This window comes from Mesoplodon bidens (genome assembly GCF_964165515.1).
Source record: "Mesoplodon bidens genome assembly, chromosome: 2".
Taxonomy (NCBI): domain Eukaryota; kingdom Metazoa; phylum Chordata; class Mammalia; order Artiodactyla; family Ziphiidae; genus Mesoplodon; species Mesoplodon bidens.
Genome location: NC_138177.1, coordinates 80673984 through 80698283, shown reverse-complemented (window position 1 = coordinate 80698283; position 24300 = coordinate 80673984). Strand labels below are relative to the sequence as shown.

General features: G+C 39.5%; 1 protein-coding gene across 1 annotated transcript in view; it reads right to left on the bottom strand.

The window, feature by feature from the left end:
* The window catches only part of WARS2 (tryptophanyl tRNA synthetase 2, mitochondrial), an 86199-nt gene that overhangs the window by 46976 nt on the left and 14923 nt on the right, over positions 1–24300 (bottom strand). The gene's annotated exons all lie outside the window — the stretch shown is intronic.

The following is a 24300-nucleotide window of genomic DNA, read 5'->3' as shown; positions in this document are numbered from 1 at the left end:
TACTCTTACTTAATTCAGTTTTCTTTAAAAATAAGAGAATTTGAAAAAAGAATAGGTACATGTATACGTATAACTGAATCGCTACGCTGTACACCTGAAACTAACACAACATTGTAAATCAACTGTACTCCAATATAAAATAAAAAAATAAAAATAATTGCTGATATTATAATTTAATGTGCAGGATCTGGGCTAAAAATTAGGAAACCTATACTCTATTTCTGATATTGCTTCTTGATAAAGTTATTTAACTTTTTCACGCTTCAGTATCCATTTACTTTTGATAAAGTTATAGTTGGTTTTTTATTTCTTCAAATGAAGTTCTTAATTCTGCATAATTTTTAAAATTATAAAATCATTTTTGACATGGTCATGCTATCCCGTTGGTGTATACTGTCTATTATTGAAGTTATAATAGGAAATGAGAAGAAAAAAAATGTGCCTCTGTATTTGTAAGCTTTTGAGTGCAACAACTTTTTAAAAAAATATTTTCTGTCCTTAATACAGATAAATGATAAAATACATCATTATCATTTTTAACAATAATAAAAAATTACTAATAACAACCATAACTTACTGTACAGCTACTATGTTTCAGGCATTTATGCTCAGTGCTTTATATGCATTAATGTATTTATTCCTTATAATATATAATATGGTAGGCACATGATTACTTTTAATTTACAGATGAGAAAACTGAGGCTCACAAATATTAATAGATTGCCTATGGCCACACACCTAATAGGTGGAACTGAAATTTCAAGTCAGGTATTACTGACTTCAAAGCTCATGTACGCTCCTTCCACTAGCTACCATGTTTTGCTTAAACACCACCTATTAAGACTTCATTACATTCATTGCATTATTTTGCAACCTTTCTGTTGCAAAAAAAAAAAAGTCATGGGGGAAGAAAAAGAATATTCTCTACACGTATATTTGTGTATTAAGTGCCAAGTCTCTCCAGTGTACGTAGCTAGGAGTTGAATTGCTGGATCATAAGGTATGCATATGTACCTTCAATTGTACTACAGTGTGCTAAACTATTCCTAAGTATCAGTACATAACAATTTGCAGTTTCTACCACCAATTCCTATTGTTCCACATCCTCACCAACACTTTGCCAGTAGTTCTATTTTTAGCTAACTGATGATATAGGGTAGAATCTCATTATGGTTTAACTGCATTTCTCTGATTATTTATTAGAGAAGTTGAGAACTCATGGTTTTTGGTATTTTTATTTCCTCTTCTGTGGAGAGGGTATTCAAGTTATTTTGCCTATTTTTCTCAGCTTGGATTATCTTTTCATTGATTTAAGAATTTTTGTATATTCTGGATCCGAATATTTTGTCAGTTACATGTGTGGCCAATATATTCTCTCATTATGTGGCTATTTGCCTTTATGTTATCTTTTGATGAAGAGATGTGCTTCAAATATATAATTTTTGACCAGATTTTTGTCAGAGAAGAAATCTTTTAATATCCTGAGTTCATGAAGATATGTGTGTGTATATACATACATACATATATAAAGCATATGTATGTGCATGCTTTAAAGTTTTATCTTTCACATTTAAGTCTGTATCCATTTGGAGTTTTTTGCATATGGTGTGAGGTAGACATCTACTTTATTTTCTCTCCTTTTTTTCCCCCTATATGGATACCTAATTGTTCCATTGCCATTTATTGAAAAGATCCTTTCCCCACTGCTCTCTGGAATGTCACTTCAGCATAAACCAAGTATCTCTATATGTCTGAGTCTGTATCTGGTCTTTCTATTCTGTCTCATTGGTCCATGGTCTATTTGTCTATGTCTGCACCAGTACCGCAGCTGCCTTTTTAATAAGTCTTGGGACCTGGTGGAGCAAGTCTTTCGATCTTCTTCTTCTTCTTCAAGAGTATCTAACCCACCCTTGGTCCTTTATACTTCTCAATACATTTTACAGTCATCTTGCCAAGTTCCAAGAGAAAAAAAAAAAAAGCAACCTGTTGGGGTTTTTGATTGGGATTACATTGAGTCCATAGATTGCTTTGGGGAGAACCGACATCTTTATAATACTGGGTCCTCTCATCTAGAAAACCATATAGTTTATGAGGATCTAACGTAAAACGCGATGACTATAGTGGATAACACTGCATTGTATAATTGAAATTTGCTAAGAGAGTAGAACTCAAATGCTCTCTCACACACACAAAGACAAATATGTGAGGTGTTGGTTGTGTTAATAATTAACTAGGTGGGGGGGATCTTTTCACAATGTATATCAAATCACCATGGTATATGTACACTTTAAATATCTTACAATTTATTTGTCGATTATACATCAATAAAGTTGAATTTTTTTAAAAAAAGAATGTAACATTAAAAAAAGTCTTTATCTTTATATCTAATATAAGCTCCTAAGAGCTAATCTACTTTAGATATGTGAGTGCCAAGACTACTTATATTTTGCCCTTCCCTTTTCCCAAGAATTTCAAATCCTACAGTCTATTTTCCTATATCTGCTTATTTTCCTCTCTATTCCTGAGATAACAGCCCTAAAATAGAATGCTACATCATAGTTCCATGATCTAGAATTGTACTTGATATAAGTACTCAGGAGACCTAAGAGGTTTGTAGCTCTGAGAATATGAAAAATACCTTTTAAGTAACTGAGAACAAATATAATATTACCACTTAAAATCAAACACATGTACATACACACACATGAGGCTGTCAAATGACTAACTCCCCAAATCATAATTTAGAGACATTACTTTAAAAATAGTTTGTAGCTGAGAACTGAGGCTGAGGGAGAGAGAGAGAAAGAGAAAGAAAGGGAGAGAGAAGAGTTAGCAGAGAATAAGTACATATCAGTGAGGCTTCCTTCAGTACCTTAGGACCTTAACCAGCCCTGGATTCCTGATATGGGAATAAGCAAAGGAGCTTTCAGTGAGGTAAAAAATGATTAATGGGCTTTAGGGACTGATTGATGAAGAGAGAAAGCAAAGCAGAAAAACAAGCTCTGAACTTAATAAATGAAGAGGAAAAAAAATGCCATCCAGAAATGCTTGACCTAGGATGAAAGGGGACTGTTTATGGTCATATAAAGGATTATAAGGACCAGTAATATCAAGCTGAAAAAAAACAGAATATTTCCACACAAATTCCTCCATGTTCAAACTAAGAAATTATTCCCTGAGAGATGGAGAAACTAATCCTTGGGAAAACTAGAAGAGAAAAGCACTAGAGGACAGACTATGAGAAAAAAGAATTGTGACCAGTGGGAATGAACTAGACATGATCTAATACAGCCTTTTCATTCTCTAGTTTCTGTGATTCTATATATCCAGGCAGAGGGAATGATGTTATCAAGAAGTAAGAGCAACAAGAAATGTTTTGTTCAATTTTCAAGGAGCTATTAAAAAAATACAGGATCTAAATGAGAACTGGATTCCTGGTCTTAAAAATATACAGAGAGTGTCTTGCACTTCTGCGGTGAGTTTATGTTCCCGTCTGTTCCCCCTGCAAGAGTCAGCAGGCAGCCTGACAGCATGGCAGGGGAGATATGCCTGGTACCATGAAATCATGGGGCTGGAATGTGGAGTTTGGGTGGTGGGAGGATGGGGGTTCTGTGTTCAAAAGCACTAGAGTTGGAAAAGAATGAAAATGAAAGGAGCATGGGCTTCCCAGTGGACAGGAGGCAAACCACAAAGAAAACAGCTTCAAGACTAGCTCACAGGCATTCGCTCATGGGGAAGTCTAGAGCATCAACCTTCAATCCCATCGCAATGCACAGAGAATAAAAAAAGGCGCATTTTACAAAATAGGTCTTCATTTTTATTTCAGGTGTATTTCCTTAGCAAATGCCACTTCCAATCAATACATGCATTGGCTCAATTTGTAACAGAATCAGCATTACCAATGGGCAGCTTCAGCCCCAGGATTTGATATGTTCCAGAAGACAGGGTGGGAGTTTGAATCAAAGAGAGAACAAACTTATCAATCTGACAGATGTAGCTAAAAGCATTCCTGTCATAAGGTACTGAGCATATCCCAAGTTCATAATTATCATAATTTCAATTATTGCACCCAAAAGCAATTAAAAAAATCCCAAGCTGCTAATCATGGCAAAAGATATTTTTTGTGATTAACTAAAGAGAGCTTCTGATTTTAATCCCAAGTGAATAAAATACATCAAAAGAAGGCTGCCTACTAGCTTTGAAACACTTTCAACTTTGGTATGGTGGTGGGAACCAAAGACTTCAACTAAAGATTTCAAGATTCTTATTACAAAGTCCTGCTTGTGTCCAGCTGTAGCATCACTTGTGCATTCATCACACCTGTTTTAACTATAGTCGACGGCAGACCAAAAACTTGGCTGAGCAAGCACTATGTCTAATTGGTTCCATGAAAGGCATGTTATCATGGATTGCGATAAAAAAGGAATCAACAACATTATCAACTAATTTGGTTGAAAATTTCTTTTTGTAAGTCTATTTATTCTTCTAAATAAAAAATACAGCTTAAGAAGCTCTGTTGGTGCTTCTCAATTCTATCATGTACGCCACCCTACTATTTCAATCCTAGGCCCCTCGCATATGTCTTCAACACTTTCTTGAAAATGTTTACATCACCAATTAGTGATATAAGAGCTGAAACATAGGAGACCCGGCATAGAAAAATAGCACTTCGGTCCTGGCTGGGAGGATTCAGGTGCTTCTCTGAAGCTTTCTTTGGCCACAGCTCAGCATTGTTCTGCCACAGTCAGCTCTTTCTTCCAGAAAGTACAGAGGGCTCTGGGTCTGGTGAGAAAATGCTGACTCAGCACCAAGAAAAAAAAAAACTGGGTTCATTTCTGCTTAGAAATGAAACCAGATGCTCAGACCTAGGAATCAACATAGTAAATATTAATTCAATGTAAGAGAAAGCAGGTCTTATGTCACCCTCAAACAAGAAGCAATATGTTGGCCAACAATTAAAACTGCAGGAAAAAATTATTTTTAAAAAGAAAAAAGGATAAAGGAGTGACTAATTCACTAGACTGTGAGTTCCATAAAGGCATAGATGAGAAGTACTTAGCAACGTATTATTAGGTCAGTGAAACAGTTTGAAAGGAATAAACTTGGTTTTTTAAAAAAGTTTTTTACAGACTTATTTAAGCCACTTCCAGATTTTAAGAGTTGTGCATCTATTTTCCCTCAGTGCACTGAGCTATCCTTCTATCATGCAGTAGAATGCTTTTGCAGATGGATTTTCATTCTTGTGCTGAACTTTAGCTATCAGAAACATTCCCTGGCACTTGCATGGACCTCATCGGATGTGAAGGAGGTAGGAATTACTGGCCTTACTTTCCAGGGAAGGACACTGCATGGTTAAGTAACCCTCACAAGATCACAGGCAGGTGGTTAGATTTGGAACCCAGCTCTCAGCCCTGAACACCGAGCTCTGTCCCCTTCATGTGCACAGGGCTGCATCCAATTTAGAACTTCTTGACTTCATGGTTGGTCTGGCCTTTAGGTATCCTCACTCCCACCCGCACCTCCCCTCCACACACATATGCTCTCAGAAAGGGAAGGTATGCCACAGAGTCGTTTCCTGAAAGGCCCAGGCGCACAGCTGGTGGCACACCTGGGACCAGAATCCAGACCTCCAGAGCTCTGCTCACCAGACCACATGACGCTTTTGCATATTTATCACGTTCTTTTCTTCTGCAGCTATTTCTTTTGTACCTCAGCATCTCTTTGGGCTTATTTTCTTCAGGCCTTCTTTTTCTGTTTTCTTTCTTACTTGTCAAATAGCACCTCAGTGAATGTCTCCCCATCACACAGAGATGATGAAATATAAAATCTGGGGACTTTGCCTCCTAGGAAAGACTGCATTGTCACCTCAGGGCAGCTAAGTTATGTTTAAATGCAAAACTTATATGTAGGTACAGAATAAACTGGCAAGTCCTTTTAGTTTTTATTGGAAAAGTGACTAAAACTAGATTAATATATTACCTAAACACAACATAAATAATTATAATATGATATGTAGTGAGAAACACTTTTAATTTCTAATGACAATACTGCTTCCTAAACCAAACCAGCCAGGGTCAAATTCTTGACATAAACAACTTAACCACCACTACATAATTTATTTTTATATTGGATGGAACAGTAAATACAGGCAAGAGATCAAGAAGTACTAAAATTTTTAAAGTATAAAGAATGATCTGAAATTCTTACGAAAATACTAGTTTTTCCTCATAAGAAAATTTGAACGTTGATCTTAAAGTGTTAGAGAGATCATGCTGGAAAGATATGATTTTATCATTGCCTTTTGTGGCCAAATAAAGGTATATCCTACCCATTATCTTTGGTCACGGATCCATGCCTGTCTGGTGGTCCCATCTTCAGCTGACTACCTGAGAACATTTATCCTTCTATAGCCGCTGAGAGATTTGGCTCTCCACACCTAAGTCCTCAGACTGTTACTAAATGTGTGGTTTTAAGATGTCTCTTTTTTAGTTACATGCCCATTTTCCAATGTAATATTCTTACCAGACATGTCTAATATGTAGAAGAGCCCAAAGAAATGCTTGGTGTATGGATAACAGGAGAGTCAGTGAGGGAGCCCCAGTAGGCAGCCCCCTGCGGGCTTGTCTGCTCTTACCCTTGCCAGCCTCTGAGGGGCTTCCTGGAGCACAGGTTTGAAAACAACTTGATTCAGGACATTTAAAAAATATTAATAGTTTGTTGAAAAAAAAAAGTTCTTCCTCCGGGTAGTGGGAAATATACAGAAGAAAGTTCTCAAAAAAAAAGTCTGGGACAAAAATGCACATACCACACACACAGACTTAACTCTATGCATTAAGTCTTCTCATTTCTTCCTCTGGGTTAGGGTTCAAAGTTTATGGGGCAGTTAATCCCCTTCCCAGCTGTCCTCCATCATCCTCCACGAGAAGCTGACCTAGTTACCTGCCGTTCTTGTATCGCTCATTCCCCTCTGCACTCGGACTGTTCCCTCATCCTGGATGTCCTTCGCCCACTTCTCTGCCTGGAGAACTCCCCGGGGTCTTCGAGGCCTAACAATCTCTCCTTGATTCTAAACCTCTTAAACATACCTTCTCCCTACCAAACACACACGCACACACACACGCACGCACGCACATGCGCACGCGCGCGCACACACACACACACACATATACTGAGTCAGTCTCTCTCTCCAAGCAGAACAGATCCCTCTTTCATCGGTTCTCCATCATTGCACATATCACACGGGTAACTTGGTAAATATTTTCTTATTTGCTTAGTAAATATTTTCCTACCTAGAATATGAGCTCTCTAGGGCTGGGGCTGCCTTTTTCATCTTTATATCCCCAGTATATAGCAGTGTCAGGTACATTGTGAGGATCTAATAAATGTTAGTGGAATAAATGACAAATCTCCCACCCCTACTCCCCACTTTGGCTCCATATAAAGGGCGAAATAACTATACACAAAATGAACCAGATGTTCCAGTTATAGGCAGTTCCTAAACAAGTTAGGTTCTAAGAGCTCGTTTGAAAATTGGTTTTCTGAAACTCAGACACTCAATTCTTTAAATGGCAGTTACGGTCTTGGAAGGCCACCCATCGAAGCCTCATTGAACCCACAGTATTTCTGAAGAATGGTTTTAACAGTACCATTTCAGCTGCACCTAAACACCATTCATAAAATTGTTTCTGTGGGAAAGTGAAATCCAAGTTCTATTTTGGGACACTAGAGAATTACCTACCCTGTGGTGGCTCTGATTTTAAAGCCGAAAGTGCTTAAGGGGAGCAATCTGGTAGGAAGAGCAGCTTGTATTTGCATACAGACTTTTAAAATTAGATGTATGATAATCTGGAGCTGGGGCAACATGTGGGCACTTCCTTCAGCATGATTAGCATTCCTAACACTGAATTGTGTGTATATGGACTGTCCTGGAGGCGGCTGCCCTGGCTGCCATTGTTGGCAAGAAAGGCGCAGAAGGAAGGTGGAAGGAAGGCATTACAGCAGGGGTTCCCACAGTGTGTCTCCATACCTGCAACAACACCCGAACAAGGACCTTGTTAGGAATGCAGATTCCTGGGCCCCAACCCAGACCTACTGACTCAGAAATTCTATGGGTGGACTTATCCCAGGAAAAGAAATGATAAGAGTTTTTCAATCTGTCCTTTGACAAGCCTTCCAGGGGATTCTCATGCCTGCTCCAGTTTGAGACAGGCTTTGGGGCACCAATATCTAGTCTTAAAGTTCACTTCAACTATATAAAATGAGGTACAGATGAAAACACTATGAATAAAAAATAGAAGATACCTTCTAAGCCACCAGTTCTCAATCTTATCTGCACAGCAATCACCTGGGAGCTTTAAAAAATACCGATGCCTGGGTCCCATCCTCAGAGATTCTGATTTAATCAGTTTGGGATTTGGCGTGAGCATTGGGATTTTTTGTGTGTCCAGGATCGAAAAACCACTGTTCCAAGCCAACTACTACATAATTATTCTCCAAAACTGCCAATCTGACTGGAAACATGGTAACACACACACACACACAAACACACAAACACACAAATAGACTGTAAAAATTTGAAAAGTTCACTTGTTTATAATTTACATTTCAAGGTAATAAAATCCCTGAGCATTTATGTATTAATGCATGGTCAGAGGCCCCTTTGGCTTCAGGCAGCTCTAGTATCACCTGAAGGTCAGCAGATTATTATGGTCAACAGCTTATGAAGATGTGGCTAGTGTGTCTACATTGGTGAGAAAAGACACTGTGACAAGTAAGCACACCATCTTCCAGCGTTAGGTAAATTGACTTAACAATGCCCAGTTCCATAAATCCTTATGGCTCAGGGATTTAAGAAGCACGGGTAGCCCAGACAGCACTAAGAAAATGATCCCACTAAGAAGGTTCTGACATCAGAATTGTCATGGATAAAATACAAAATTCTCTCTGCATAGGATGCTCTTTTCTACCCATCTCCCTGTGTGGCAAACTCTCTAACTCCCTCCAATCCCTACAGAGAGTCTGAATTCAACACTCAAGCAGCTGTAGGCAGGTCTCATGGTCAGCTCAGCTGGTTGAGGAAAACCTGGACTAACAACTGGTGGCCTTGGCTAAGCAAAGCCAAGATTCCAGAAATTTTTTTTTTTTTGGCGGTACACAGGCCTCTCACTGTTGTGGCCTGTGGCCTCTCCCGTTGCGGAGCACAGGCTCCGGACACGCAGGCTCAGTGGCCATGGCTCACGGGCCCAGCCACTCCGCGGCATATGGGATCTTCCTGGACTGGGGCACGAACCCGCGTCCCCTGCATCGGCAGGCAGACTCTCAACCACTCCGCCACCAGGGAAGCCCTGCCAGAAATTTTTATACCCAATAAATGAAATAACTCCATGACTTCTCAAGTGTTCTGATCCTTTGAGAGACAGTGTGAATTTCTTACAAGGTACTAATACTACAAACAGAGAAAAAGATTCTAAAGTTATTTTCCAGGCATAAAGATATTTCACCAAAAAAATCTTGCTGACTATTCTGACCACTACTAGGAGAAAGAAGTCTCATTTTCCAGTGAACCATGGCTCCCTTTCTCATCATGCAACCTGTAGACTGACACAATCCCCAGGGTTGTTTCAACTGAAGCATTTGCTTCTGTTCAGACCCTCCTGTCAGCTTATATTGTTAAGTCAACTTTAGAATAAGTTAGAAAAATGACAAAGTCAAGCGGTAAAATATGACTGTGATAACTTGTCTGGTTATTTACCATGGTTAAGCACCAGGATTTAGCACCAGGTTGCCTGGGTTGAAGTCCTGGCTCTATTACTTATATGTTCTTCTTTTTTTTTTTTTTTTTTTTGCGGTACGCGGGCCTCTCACTGTTGTGGCCTCTCCCGTTGCGGAGCACAGGCTCCGGACACGCAGGCTCAGCGGCCATGGCTCACGGGCCCATCCGCTCCATGGCATGTGGGATCTTCCCGGACCAGGGCACGAACCCGTGTCCCCTGCATAGGCAGGCGGACTCTCAACCACTGCGCCACCATGGAAGCCCTACTTATATGTTTTTGAGCATCTACAAAATGGGGATAATAATATACCAATCTCACAGGGTAGATGGGGGGTATTGTGATGAGTTTATTCATGTAAAGTGCTTAGTGCCTGGCATGTAGTAAGTTCTCCATAAGTTATCTGATCATTTATGGAGGTCAAAATTTTAAGTGCTTAAATATTGTGTCCCAACCATCCAACATACAGAAATCTGTCCTACAGAAATAATCATACTAGAATGTAAGGACACCTGGCACACCCCATATGACTCTTTAATAACAAAAGAACTATAAGCAACTAAATGTCCATTAGTAGGGAACATATAAAATAAATAGTAATTTTATTTTTTATATGATGGAATACCATGCAGCAGATAAGAAGACTGTAAGTAGTGAGAGCAGAGTGGAGGTGAAGAGTCCCAACTCTGGAGTCAGAGCACCAAGTCCAATACTAGCTCTGCACGTACTAGCTGTGTTTCCTTGTGCAAGTCACAGAACCTCCTTATCTGTAAAATGGGTATAATAATAGCACCCTCCTCAAGGCCTGAGAACAATGCTTAGCCCACAGTGGTTCTATATAAACATTTGTTAAACAGATGACTGTTGACAAGGAAGAAGAATACACATTTAACTTAACAGTGATTACCCCGAGGAATGGGAATACATAATGACTACCTTTTCGACACTTTTGTACTATTTAACTTTTTTTTAAGGGCATGAACATTTTTTGCAGCCAAACTTAAAAAATATTCCTAGTTTTACTGCATATGGCTTGATGATAATTAATTGACATATAATTACAAGAGTCTCATACCAGCAGGAATGTCAGTCAGTTATTATCATTTTCATTTTACATAATGGGAAATAAAGACATGAATAAAGTGAAGTGATTTATTGAGCTCACACATGAAGTTATTTGTAAGATGGAACTAGAACGGAAACAATATAGTGTAATAGGAAAGACATCCGTTTTGAGGATCAGACAGTGCTAGGTTCAAATTCCTAGCACCTTGCACAAATTATTTAATCTCTCTGAACCTCAGTTTTATTATTTGAACAATGAGGTTAACAATAGTAATGGCTAATATTTATTGAGTGCTTACTATGTACAAAGTACTCTAGCAAGACCTATGAATGCATTATCTCATTTAATCCTCACAAAAAGCCTTATAAGGTAGGTAGTATTATCAATTCTGCTTTATAGATGAGGAAACTGAGGCACAGAGGGGTTCAGTGAGTAGTGCATGGCTAATAAATAGTGGGGTCAGGACTCGAACATAAATAGATCACATTCAGCTGTATATACTTCATTTGGTCCAGAGAGCTGGTGTGGGTGAGTGAAGGCGAGTGATCCACTGCAGGACAGAGTGGAAGCCTGGAGCCAGCACCCAGCCTCCGCTCGAGGCCAGACTCTCTGTAGATACTTCAGAGGGAGACTATGAGAATACAGCAAGGCACTCAAGAAATTATTTGCTTTTACCCCTCTGATCTAATAAATGATGCTACCTCCTAGAATGTACGACCTCAAATCTGCTTTAATTTTATGTCATAATGAACTTCGAAGGAGACGTGTGATTCTTCCTCTTGCACCATTCACAGTAAAGATAATTGCCCTGTGTACTTCTTGTTTTCATTTAGAAGTGGTAGCCCGTACAGGGCAGGTGACAGGGACAGTGGTTCTTATTCATCTGGGCAGCAGCTTCAGTGCTAATTCTAAACACAGGTGGTGAGAGAGACAGCCAACAGGAAGGCGGAAAGAATCACTGCTGACATGTGCAACTGGGAAGATTGATGGTTTCCCTCTCTCTTTTTCCCCAATGCGTCGGCCTGGGGGCAGAGACGCAGGAGCTGCTGTGCTGGGGACAGTAAAATACACAGCACAATGTCTACCTTGCTGCAACGCTGATTAATGAGACTGAAATGACACAGAAAACAGGCAGTGCTTCGGAAGGAGAACTCACAGGCCTTTCTTTCTTTAATGATTTCAACAAAAGCAGTTCCCATAAACTGCTGGGTTTGAACTGGAATATCCCGTGGTTAGAGCAGGCAGGGGTGTATTTGGTGGAATGTGTGGAGCAAAGGGTGAGAGGGTAAGGGGAGTTTGTAATGAAGTAAATTCACTTGTGATAGGTGGGTACAAATCATAACGAATGAATTCCTCTCCTCCTTCTGCTTGGCTGAAAAATGCCATAAAATTCCAGGTAAAATAGCTATTTACTTACCTAACAATGTAAAAAGGACATGAGAACACACCCAAAAAGATTTTTCACCCGGATAAAAGCACTCATTTAGTTTTTTAGAGCTCGGAGATCGTATCACCAATTTTTCACGTTTTACCGCAGCTGCACAATGTATACATTAAAACACAGTATTTTCTTTTTGAGAAAAGATGAATTTTCACACTAAATATTATTTCTAGTACTTATTATTAACTACTTACAAGGCATATCCATTTGGATTTCCCACCAGCAGCTCTTCAAACTTAATACTATATCCAAAACCAAATCTATTGACTCATAACCTTCCAGTCTGCTCCCCACAAAACTGCTGGTCTGTATTTTCAATCCTGGTTAATGAGAGAACCATCCACTCAAGTCTCCCAACTGTAGGAGTCACCCCAGATTCTTTCCTTTCCCTCACCAGATTCTGTGAGTTAAAATCCTGCCTCCTTCAATCACTAGATTTGTGATCTTTGGCAAGTATTTGTGCTTCAGTTTCTTCATCAGAAATCAACATTTTAATAGTACTATTTCATAGGATTATTATAAGAATGAAATACAGTAAGTCCCCTACATACGAGCCTTCAAGTTGTGAACTTTCAAAGATGTGAACGTGCGTTTGCATGTCCAATCACGTAAGTTAGTTTGTGTGTCTGGAGTAGTCACGTGCGTGCATCCGCTACAAGTGGTTGTGCTTTTGTGTACTTTACTGTACAGTACTGTATAGATTACAGTACTGTACAGTATCTTTATTTCAAGCCCAGGATGTCTGGAAGCAAGCGTAAAAGCAGCTGTGATAGAGCTGGTACTACTGTACTTTTCAAGGTATTGTACTGTAAGATTTAAAATGTTTTCTTTATTTTGTGTGTCTGTTTTTTATGTATTATTTGTGTGAAAAGTATTATAAACCTACTACAATACAGTACTATGTAGTTGATTGTGTTAGTTTGGTACCTAGGCTAACTTTGTTGGACTTAAAAACAAATTGGACTTAGCATGCTCTCAGAACAGGATCCGTTCCTATGTAGAGGACTTACTAAGCAATTTTTCTGATGAAGTAGTATGATACACACTATTTGAACTGCCGTGGTCTATTGTTGTTCTCCTCTGAAAGGACTTTTTTTTCTTTGAAACCTTAAGAGATTATTTTTTGGCATAATTACCCCAGTCCAAATGGTTTTGAGATATAGGTTTTCTTAGATAATAAACAGTGAACTATTTATTTTAAAAACCAAGAAAACGTGTCTATAATTTTTCTTTGAAGCTCTTTAGAAAGAATTTTTTTTTGGGGGGGGGCGGGCTGTGCTGCACGGCTTGTGGGATCTCAGTTCCCCGACCAGGGATTGAACCCAGGCCCTTGGCAGTGAAAGCGCAGAGTCCGAACCACTGGACTGCCAGGGAATTCCCTAGAAAGAATTCTTATAATGCTTTGTATGAAATAAGCTTGGGGAAAAAAAGGGAAAAATTCACATTGGGAAACCAGTGTCAGCCAATCATTAATTCACCATCCCTCTTTATATTTGAAAGATCTCTGGAAGTTATAGATGATAGCCCACAATGTCAGAGAACAAACAGTCCAACATATTTTTGACATGCCATACAGTTTTCTGCCTGTCACATCTTTGGGCCTCTTATATAAGTTCTGAAAAGACTGGTAACTTATGTAGATGCAGAGATTATTGTCAAAGAAGTGTCAGTATGGGGGTCATTTCAGAGTTTCCAATTCCTCGCACTTGTTAATAAATCTTAGAATTTTGCAGTCGAGTACTTAGCTCTTCCTCTAAAACTTCACCACCCCACATTCAATTTTCTATTCATGTTTAATGGAAACGTCATAGTTCTGATTTGCACTCACTGTGTGTGTGTGTGTATACAGGTACAAAATAATTCTACATTCCTTAGTCAGTTTTCCTATTGTGCATAACAAAATTCAAGAATATTTCTTTAATTAAGGGAGCCTTGCTTTTTCTGATTTGTTTATACAAATTGATGGCATTTTTTGATTCTGCTTTAAATTGTCTCATCATTTATTGTTGAATAAGCTGAAGAAACAGTTATCTCATTTATAAGGTAAAGCCGCATCACAATTTCATTTCTCTAATTCCAATTGTTTCATTTGGAATTTGTGCTTTTTTGTGTTGATCAAGTTGTGAATATATAAACCAAAATAATTATTCTCTTTTATATTTTAGTTCGATTTCCAATTCCAAAAACCTGCCTTTATCCACCAATGAATATTTATAATGTCCCTTTTTCAGTAAACACTGTTTTCCAATAAACTTTCAAGTCTGATTTTATTTTTATATATTTTATCACTTTATATGGGTGTATTCTATTTTGATAAACATGCCTTGAGTCAAAAATGAAAAATTTTCAACAACTTCACCACAAAATCAGCACTTATATTCAAACGGTAATGATTTTAAATGCACTTTACCTCTGCATTTTTGAGACTCTTTTTTCCTCTCCAATTGGAAATTTTTTATGTTGTACATAATTCTCCTTTATGACTAAATATTAGTAGGTAAGATAATTAGTGTAAATAACAGGGTATTGCTCTTACCTTCAACAATTTCAATCATATGGCTTGAAAGTACATCTTGAAAGTAGTACACTATTTTTCAACTACTTAGATGACACATTACTATATAATGAATAATGATTAATGATAAAATACTTGCTACCACAAGTGACATTATTGCTTGCCTCAACTCTTGGACATTTTTGTGAAAAATAACACTGACTTATTTTTTGATATTACTATTAAATAATCAGTTACTGAGAAAGTAATTGCAAATGCTGTGTCTTAACCATCAAATAATGAAGAAGAGCAAGAAATGTGTGTACCAAGTGAAACAGAGCTGTTTTGTGTAGATAGGCAGAACTCCAACTGGGTAAAAATGATGCTATTGAAATGTCATCAGTTGAGTTATAGTAAAGTATTATATATATATATGATTTTCTTTTTTTATTTTCCATCTTGATGACAATTTTTAAAATAAATTTATTAATTAATTTATTTTTGGCTGCAATGGGTCTTCGTTGCTGCATGCGGGCTTTCTCTAGTTGCAGAGAGCGGGGACTACTCCTCCTTGAGGTGCACGGGCTTCTCATTGCGGTGGCCTCTCTTGTTGTGGAGCACGGGCTCCAGGTGCGCGGGCCTCAGTAGTTGTGGCATATGGGCTCAGTAGTTGTGGCTCGCAGGCTCTAGAGTGCAGGCTCAGCAGTGGTGGTGCACAGGCTTAGTTGCTCTGTGGCATGTGGGATCTTCCCGGCCCAGGGCTTGAACCCGTGTCCCCTACATTGGCAGGCAGATTCTTAACCACTGCGCTGCCAGGGAAGCCCAACAATTTTTTTTTTAAAAGTACTGTTGCAGAAAAAATAGCCCAATGACCTATCAGATGATTTATATAACAAAGTATTTTGCAAGTTCTCTCATGTTTCGAGCAATTTTGCCTTTTTTGCTGGTCCCTCTCCCATCAGCTCTGCTGAGTTAGTAAGACCCAAGTGTACTTTTTCAGCCTTTTTCTTCCACGGCTCTACTCCATGAATTGTGTACTTCTTTTAGTTACCTGAAGAAGCCATATTCTTTCTAACCTCTAACCCTTTGCCCATTCACTCCTCTCTGCCTGGTGTGCCTTTCTCCACCTGCCAAATTTCAATTTATCTTTTAAGACCCAGTTCAGATGTCACCACATTTATGAAGTCTTCCCCATCTTCCCAAGGTAAGCTGAGTTACTTGTTCCTATAAGTACCTACAATGCTTTGTTATCCCTCTATTACAGCATGTGGTTTACTGTAATTTACTTTTCCTGCAAGTCTACGACCCTCACCAGTCAGTGAGATCCTCAAGGGCAAGATCCATGTTTCCTAACATTCTTAACATCAACAGGGTGGAGGTTTTATACATGTATATAAACGAGGTAGAAATGAATACTAACTATATGTCACTTATAGAATGCAGGAGCTGGAAGTTTGGTCTCACCTTCCCTGGCACTCAGTAGCCCCAGGGAAGAAGAGGATGAGGAAAGGATATTTACAAGACTAGCGGGGCATTTTCAAATTATCCCCTCCCAGGTTACCTGTGTAAATGCCAGGCATCTTTTAGTCAACAATACCTACAACTGTCAGAACACCTTTCCAAATTCTTAACGTATTGTAATTTTAGTTGAATCTATAATAAAATACTATTAGAATAAATTGTGCTGATAAAACTATTTTTATGAACCCCTTATAAAGTTGTTCAACTCTCTTCAGAATGCGAGCAATCTTACCTTAAGGTTGAGAGCGGATTTTATGTGATAATTTCCTGACATTTTATTCTAACAAGGTGCGGTTAGAAGGCATTCACAAGCATACAGGAAGTTCATAGTGTAAATTCAATTTGATTTTTGACTAGTTCTGCCCTTAGGTAGAGTGTGTCTAACCTATAATACAGCACTATTTCCTTTTTCTGGAAGACAAGCACTGTGTACACCCCACCAGGCACCCAGGAGCACACCTAATCCAGCAGGGGCACAAACACAGCAGAACGCTGCAGGATCAGGATGTTTTGAGTTGAATTATGGGATGGGATTTATGGGAAAACTGAGTGGAAATGTGGCTATGTTTTTTAATCTGAATCCTTAAAAAGGATAAATTAACAATCTCAAAATCAACATCAGATGTTGTATGATGACTTCAACACGACAAATAACCTCTTGAAACAAAATATATATATATATTTTTTTCTTTTTGCGGTACGCGGGCCTCTCACTGTTGTGGCCTCTCCCGTCGCGGAGCACAGGCTCCAGACGCGCAGGCTCAGCAGCCATGGCTCACAGGCCCAGCCGCTCCGCGGCATGTGGGATCCTCCCGGACCAGGGAACGAACCCGTGTCCCCTGCATTGGCAGGCGGACTCCCAACCACTGCGCCACCAGGGAAGCCCCTGAAACAAAATATTTTGAAACCTAGTTCCTCCTTTGCTGACCTGCTGCTGCTATGGTTCAAGGGGCCAGGGCTTCCACTGTGATACTTCCGAACAACCAAAAGCAACATGGAGAAAAATGCTTTGGTCCTACTAGTGTCCCTGGTAGTAATGAAATAGCAAACTCCTAATGTTAACTGGCAAGTTGAGGAGAAATGTTATGTTTCAGTATCAGAATCATTTCAACCTCCCTTTATTAGGAAATAATCAATTTGGTATATTAGTTCACGGATTTAAAATCAAAACAAGCCCATGCTACTTTTTATAAAGGATAATAAAACAATTTTCCCAGTGAACAAGTTACCTTTTACTAGCCTCATGTGAAGGAGACAGCTCTGCATACCACAGGTGCTCCATATATAGTTACTGACTACATGAAAATGTCATCACCAGTTTCTTTCTTATTCTCTTAGAAAAAGAAAAGACTGGAAGTCTTTTTTCTTTTCTTTTTCAAGTGCTGTCTGTCCCTGTCTTCCTTTCCCTTCAGTCTTCTACTGAAGGAAAGGCACAAGCCATTAAATGTGAAATCTGGATCTTCCCTTATTACATCTGATACAAGATTCCTAACATGGGTTCCAAGCCTCCCTAACACACATGCTAGTCATTCAGTTTTAAGTAAGGACATCTGAACTATCTAAGTTACCAGAATTTAGCAACTTGGATGAGGAGGCAAAAGCAGGAAGGTGCAGGTTCCTTGGGGGCCACTGAAACTGCAAATATGGGCCCAAATATGACATTTCTGAACTTGGACCAGAAGCTACAAGCAGCAGAATAATGTGTGCTAGATCTAGCAACTCACCCTACCAGCCAGCATTGCCAAAACAAAATACCACTGCCATCCCTCATCCTAAGGAAAACCAACACAAAAAACTGGTGGCTTAGAGAAAAGGTTCCGTCTATTCAGTCCTGTTTCCAAACTGCAATCTGTTATGGGCTTAGTCTAATGATTATATTTAATTTCATCTAGGCCCTCATTAGGGGTCAAGAGTAGTTTAAATTCAATTAAAATAAACTTTCAATAAGCACATCTAGATAACAAACCATCTCTCCTCTTTCCTTCCTGCCAACCATCCATCCATCCATCCATCCTTGCACCCATCCATTCAAATATTTACTGAGCACTAACCATGCACTAAACATTGTGCTATGCAGTGGGGATACAAGAGTAATAAAATACAATCCCTGCCCTTGAGAATTCTGCAGTACAATGACTATCATCCCATGCCTAGCAATTCACTGGTCCATTTTATTTATAGCTGATTTTAAACCTCTAGTCTACTTAAGCCCCAGGAGCTTCCTTCCTTTTATCAGATGACTCCTGTTCTTCTTTACTGAGTTCAATATGTGGCATCATCTTCTCTACTCTGTACTGCCAAATATTTCCATGTAGATAACCATCTTCTCCCCTCTTTTGTTTTAGAGAGGAAAATCCCTCTAAGATTAACCTTTTCCCACTGTGCTGATTTTATCCCTTCTTGTGTTCTTAAGACTATTTCTCCATCCAGTTTTCTTCTGCTTTCTTCCATCTTAAATCTTTATCTCTTTACACATTCTTTCCTATCATGTAGAAATATAAAAAGAGGTCTAGCCCTATCTGGAGTTATTTCTCCGTTCCCTACTCTTCCCCAATATTGCCATGAGAACCCTGTTGCCACCACCACTTTAACTCCCCATAATCTGGTTTCTCACCCACCAAGTTACTAAAGCTTTTCTAAAACCAGTAATGGTCCCTTAATCTTTCAGTCCAACAGCCTCTTCCGTCTTGTTGTTCTTCAATGATCTCTTTGAATCTACCAACTGACACTCTTTATTATCATACTTTAAAAACACTCCTTGAGGGCTTCCCTGGTGGTGCAGTGGTTGAGAGTCCGCCTGCCGATGCAGGGGACATGGGTTCGTGCCCCGGTCCGGGAAGATCCCACATGCCGCGGAGCGGCTGGGCCCGTGAGCCATGGCCGCTGAGCCTGCGTGTCCGGAGCCTGTGCTCCGCAACGGGAGAGGCCACAGCAGTGAGAGGCCCGCATACCGCAAAAAAAAAAACAAAAACAAAAAACAAACAAAAAAAACCACTCCTTGATTTCCACAAAACTACAGTGTTGCTTATATTTTAGCCTATCTGGTATCTCCAATTTTATCTCTGTTGGTTCCTGATTTTCTATTCTTACCTGCTAAATGGGGTCCTACCACATAGCAGCAGCTTTCAACTTATTTCTGCTATGACAGGTAATGCTCACTGAAAGGAGAGCGTCCCTTCTTCCCCTGTTCTTGTTCTCTACTTGGGTCAAAGAACGGCTCATTGAACTGATCAGCTTCAAGGACTGTGCCTGGGTCATGTTTGTTACCAGATGAATCCTGCCCTTTCTGTCATCCCTATAAGCCTGCCTGGGGGCCAGATCTGGCTCCCCAGACTCTCTCTTCCCTCATTCGGTAGATCAAGTTGATCTTTTGCACCCTCTATCACGGGCAGCTGGTAACTCACATCCCAACTTTTGGGTTTGGATTTAGGTAAAGAGTCTCGGGCCTAATCAAGTCTACCAGAGCTACACACTGGGGTATCAGGCCCATGCTAAGTTGATAATAAAACAGTATTTTAATTCTCATAGGCCACCATATCCACCAAAGCTCACTCAGAGGGGATTCTTTAAAACTAAGAAGGGGTCCAGACGGATAATGGTAGTAAAAAAATTTTTTAAAGGACAAAAATAAATAAATATCTTAAAAAATAAATCACAGGAGTCTGTGAGGGCCTGAGCTGAGATCAGGCACTATTCTAGATGCTGGTAAGACAACGGTGAAGGAAAAGATGTAATCCCTGCACCCTGGAGCTTACCTTCCAGCAGGGAATGGGGCCACTCAGCTCCTCCAACACACTATGCCCTGCTGCAGCTTTAAAGCCACCAGGGCAATAATGTGACCTGAAGGACCTCCCTTGCTCCAATCTGTCCTGCTTGCAAATCCCTGTGATTCTTTTGGCAGAACTCAAAAATCTTTTCATGTTCAATAAATAACAAAGGGCTCAAAATGTTAAATACTTGGTTGAGGTAAAAATGATGAAATCCATTCATACTAAAGTACATCAGATAATAATAACAATAACAACGACAGTAGTAAATGTATATTGAGCACTCTGCTGTGCCAGGCTCTTTTATTCACATTCCTTGCTTAACTGTCACAACAAACTTTTAACAACAAAATAGTAGGTGCTATGACTAGTCCCATTTTACAGGTAAGGTGACTAAGGCACAGAGCGGGTAAATCACTATGATGTCAAGTCATTATTAGAGCCAGAAGTCTGGCTCTAATAATGACTTGACATCACAGCCTTTCCCTTATTTTGTTTTTAAGCCAGGGAGGGGATCTCAGAGCAGGCAAAAACTATAGGAAAAACAACTCGCCAACTACAGAAAGGGACAGTCCAGCCTGGGAGTGACCAAATGGAAGCTGAGAAGTTGTGAGCCTGTGCACAAAGCTTAGCAGGGATAATGCTGCTAAGAGTCATCAACACTGCTTTGCTTGATGTATGTGATTCTTAGTGTAGGAGAACTATTTGTTGTTCTCAATACCATATCTGAAGAGAGAAAAGAAGAACAGGAAGATTCTGAGAGTAAAGTCCCTGGATGATAAGATGAGCGTGCAGACAGTACTAGTTTGGAGCAGAATAAATAATAACTTTGGCACAAGGCACACAACCAGAGTGTTGCTGTCCACGACACTCCCTTTAGTAGCTGGCTAGAACCCAGACAGGGATTCTCCAGCTTCCTAGGTCAGCGTGGGAGACTTGGGAGTGGCCCTAGTATTTAGGGTCAGCTTGTCGACCATTCCTGTCCGCAAAGAAAAGTAATGTCCATGGTTAGGGCTCTGAAACTCCTCCTGCCACCCCTTCCTGGCGTAAGAGGCAAAACGGCAATTGCCCTACGATTTTACCTACTGCAGAAGCTATAAATTGATCCCTAAGTACATCCTGCAAAGACCCAAACTAAGCTTGCTGTATCAGAGCTTAGAGCTAGATGGCCTCCAGCTACCTTAAAACACAGCCATATGCTCCCTGATATTACAGGTCCTATTATGCAAGACTCCTCCCCAGTCCCAGAGGAGACCAAACGACATGCCATTGCTTGCTGTTGCTTCCTATCCACATTTTTAAATAACAGAATAAAAAGAAGAAAAAAAAATCCAGCCACAATTGGCTCCAGTTGGTGTGAATAATGAGATGTGGTTGTCAGAATCCTGGAAAGCTGCCAGCATGGTCATTAGCTGGCCAGATACTGAGCCCACATATAAAAAGGGTAAGGAATACGACTTTAAATGAGGTCAATTTTAAGGAGACTTTAAATTTGGCATTTGGGTGTGAGATGAAACAATCTAGGAATTAAAATCCTCCTTGCATTAAGTGCTCTCCATAAGAAAGGGTATAGGTTGTGATGAGATGGAGCTTCCTCAGTTTTGGGAATCAAGCTTTGCCCAGTTAAAACTGGCCCTTTTTTTGAAGTGTCTGATGGAAGAATCCTAGCTTTGACAAGTTGGCAGTAATCCTTGTGATCTATCTTACTGGGATATATATGTCACTGCAAAAGTAAAACATACTACAAAACTGGAGAGCAGATCCTGCCTGTGATCATTAGACAGACTGGACCAAGTGCCTCAAGCCTTTGATGCCCCTGACATATTATTTTCTGGATGGTGTCCAGCAACCCAGTGCAGAATAGCTTTTTCTCTACTGTATCCAGATGGCAAATGGAAGAGATCAAATTCAACAGTTTCAGAGCTAACCTTAATGGATGTGAAAGCCTGGCTTCTCTACCAGCTTCTCAGGGATCTACAATACAAAAAAGGCCTTTGAAAAAAGAGACAAATAATTGGCTTTTTTTTTTTCCTGTCTTCAAAACTAAACCGTGGATGTGGTAATCTGGTTTAAATCCATCTTCTGGTTGAAAAGGACAGCCAAATATCTGATCAGTTCTAATCACTGGCACTCTCATGACACTTTCTGTGAAGTTCAGATGGGTGTTGCTCTTAATATTCTAGACAGTTTTTTTTTTTTTTTTACCTTTCAAGCAAATATTTTCGATCTTCCTCTATTTCCTTCAAACTTTAATAATACATATATATATATATATATATATACTTAAATGTTTAAGCAGCAGCATTTTATAGTAAGATTCACACACCCTCCACTAAAGGCTGAATTTCAGAATTGGCTATCATGAGCCTTACACATTTATGTTATTGTATAAGCATACACTAGAACTTCACTATGAAGCCATTTGAACACAGAGGCATATGGTATGACAGTCTACCTCACTCTTCAGACAAGAGATTTCACTTGCTGAAGTACCAGAAATAATTCACTATGAAACAATTTCACACAAAAGTCCTATGGTGTAGATCATAAGACCAGCTTTGTAATTAGTAAGTGGTAGAGGAGACAATAAGGAAGTGGGCTTTGAAAGAAGAGAGTAAGTTTACCTTCCATGAGTCAACAAAACAGATAGGTCAACTTAAAGTAGGAGTTCTTAACCTGGGTTCATGGACTTGTAAAACTGTACAAAAAGTTTTGAGAATTTATGTACATATTTTGCTAGGTAGAAGGTCCATATTTTAATGAAAGGAAATAGTGATGCCCCCCCAAAAGTAGAAGAACTCTGAGGACAAGACTTAATGGAAACAAGATGAGGTATATTAACATATCTAAAGAAAGAATATGCCTCCTGGAGGGGTGGAAGCTTAGAAAAAGCAGCTCTCTTGGGAAAACTTAGGCCATGTGTTTTAAAGCGATGTCCAAGGGAAATGGTGCTATGACAACTGTCAGGAATATATTGCCCAAGGGGCATGTATGTTCCAAAATGGGGACGGAGCTGAGTTATCGTAGCTTAATTACACTAGCCAATGAGGTGATCCAATGAACACCCTCCCACACTTTGTTCTGATTCCACACCCATCAAGCTACCTTATTTAATAATGTGGCTTCCCAATTAAATTTTCCTGCACGTAGAAAAATCAAATTTTCCTGCAAGTAATCAGTGAAGAAAAGTAGCTGGTACTCCTGATCATTCTATCTTCATATATGATATATGGTGTGCATGTATGCACCTGCAAGCACGTGTGTGTGTGAACTGGACTCCTACCTACCTGGCTACTACTATCTTGGCTGGTTATTCTCATCATCCCAATCTCTTAATGTTGAAATGCTCAAGGCTCAGTACTTGGACATCTTTTCTCTTTCCAAAAACACTGCCTAAATGATCACACCCAATCTCATAGCTTTAAGCAGTCTGAAGACTTACTAGTTTATATCTCTATCTAGACATCTCTTGAGGTTTGGTCTCATACATCCAACTGCCTACCTGACTTCTCCACTTAAATGTTCACTAGGCATCTAAACTCCACACGTCTAAAACTCAACTCCTGATCTTCCCTCCCACCCCCAAAGTCTTACTCCTCTTGATGACTTTACCATCTTTGTAAGTGGCAAATTCATTCTTCAAGTTGCTCTAGCCAAAAACCTTGGAATCCATCTTGACTCTTTCCTCCCATCCTACATCAAATCAGTAAAAAAAAAATCTCATTGGCTCTATATTCTTTAAAATAAATATCAAGAATGTGACCACTTCTCATCTTTGATGAAACCATCTTTACTACTCATCCTTGTCCAAGCCACTATCATCCCTTTCTCGGATCTTGTGCTAACGTCTAACTACAAGACGTTGCTTCTATCGTGCTCTTCTATTTTTAACATAACAGCCAGGGTGAAGTTTAAAAACTTGTGTCAGCCCACGTTCTTTCGCCAAACAAAGACTTCTAATGGCTTTGCAACTCAATCCTAGTAAAAGATAAAGTCTTTACAGTTGCTTCTAAGATTCTATACAATTGACTTCTCTACTTCCACCTTCCTATGAGCCATGTGACTTCATGTCCTACTACTATAATGCACAGCATAATGCAAAACCAACCTCAGGTTAAGACCCTGGCTCCTTTCCCTTTTTAACTATCTGCATTTTGTTGTCAGTGTGACAAGTTACTTAACATCTGTTTTACAGATCGTCATCTGTAAAATGGGGCCAATAATAGCACTGCTTTATAGGG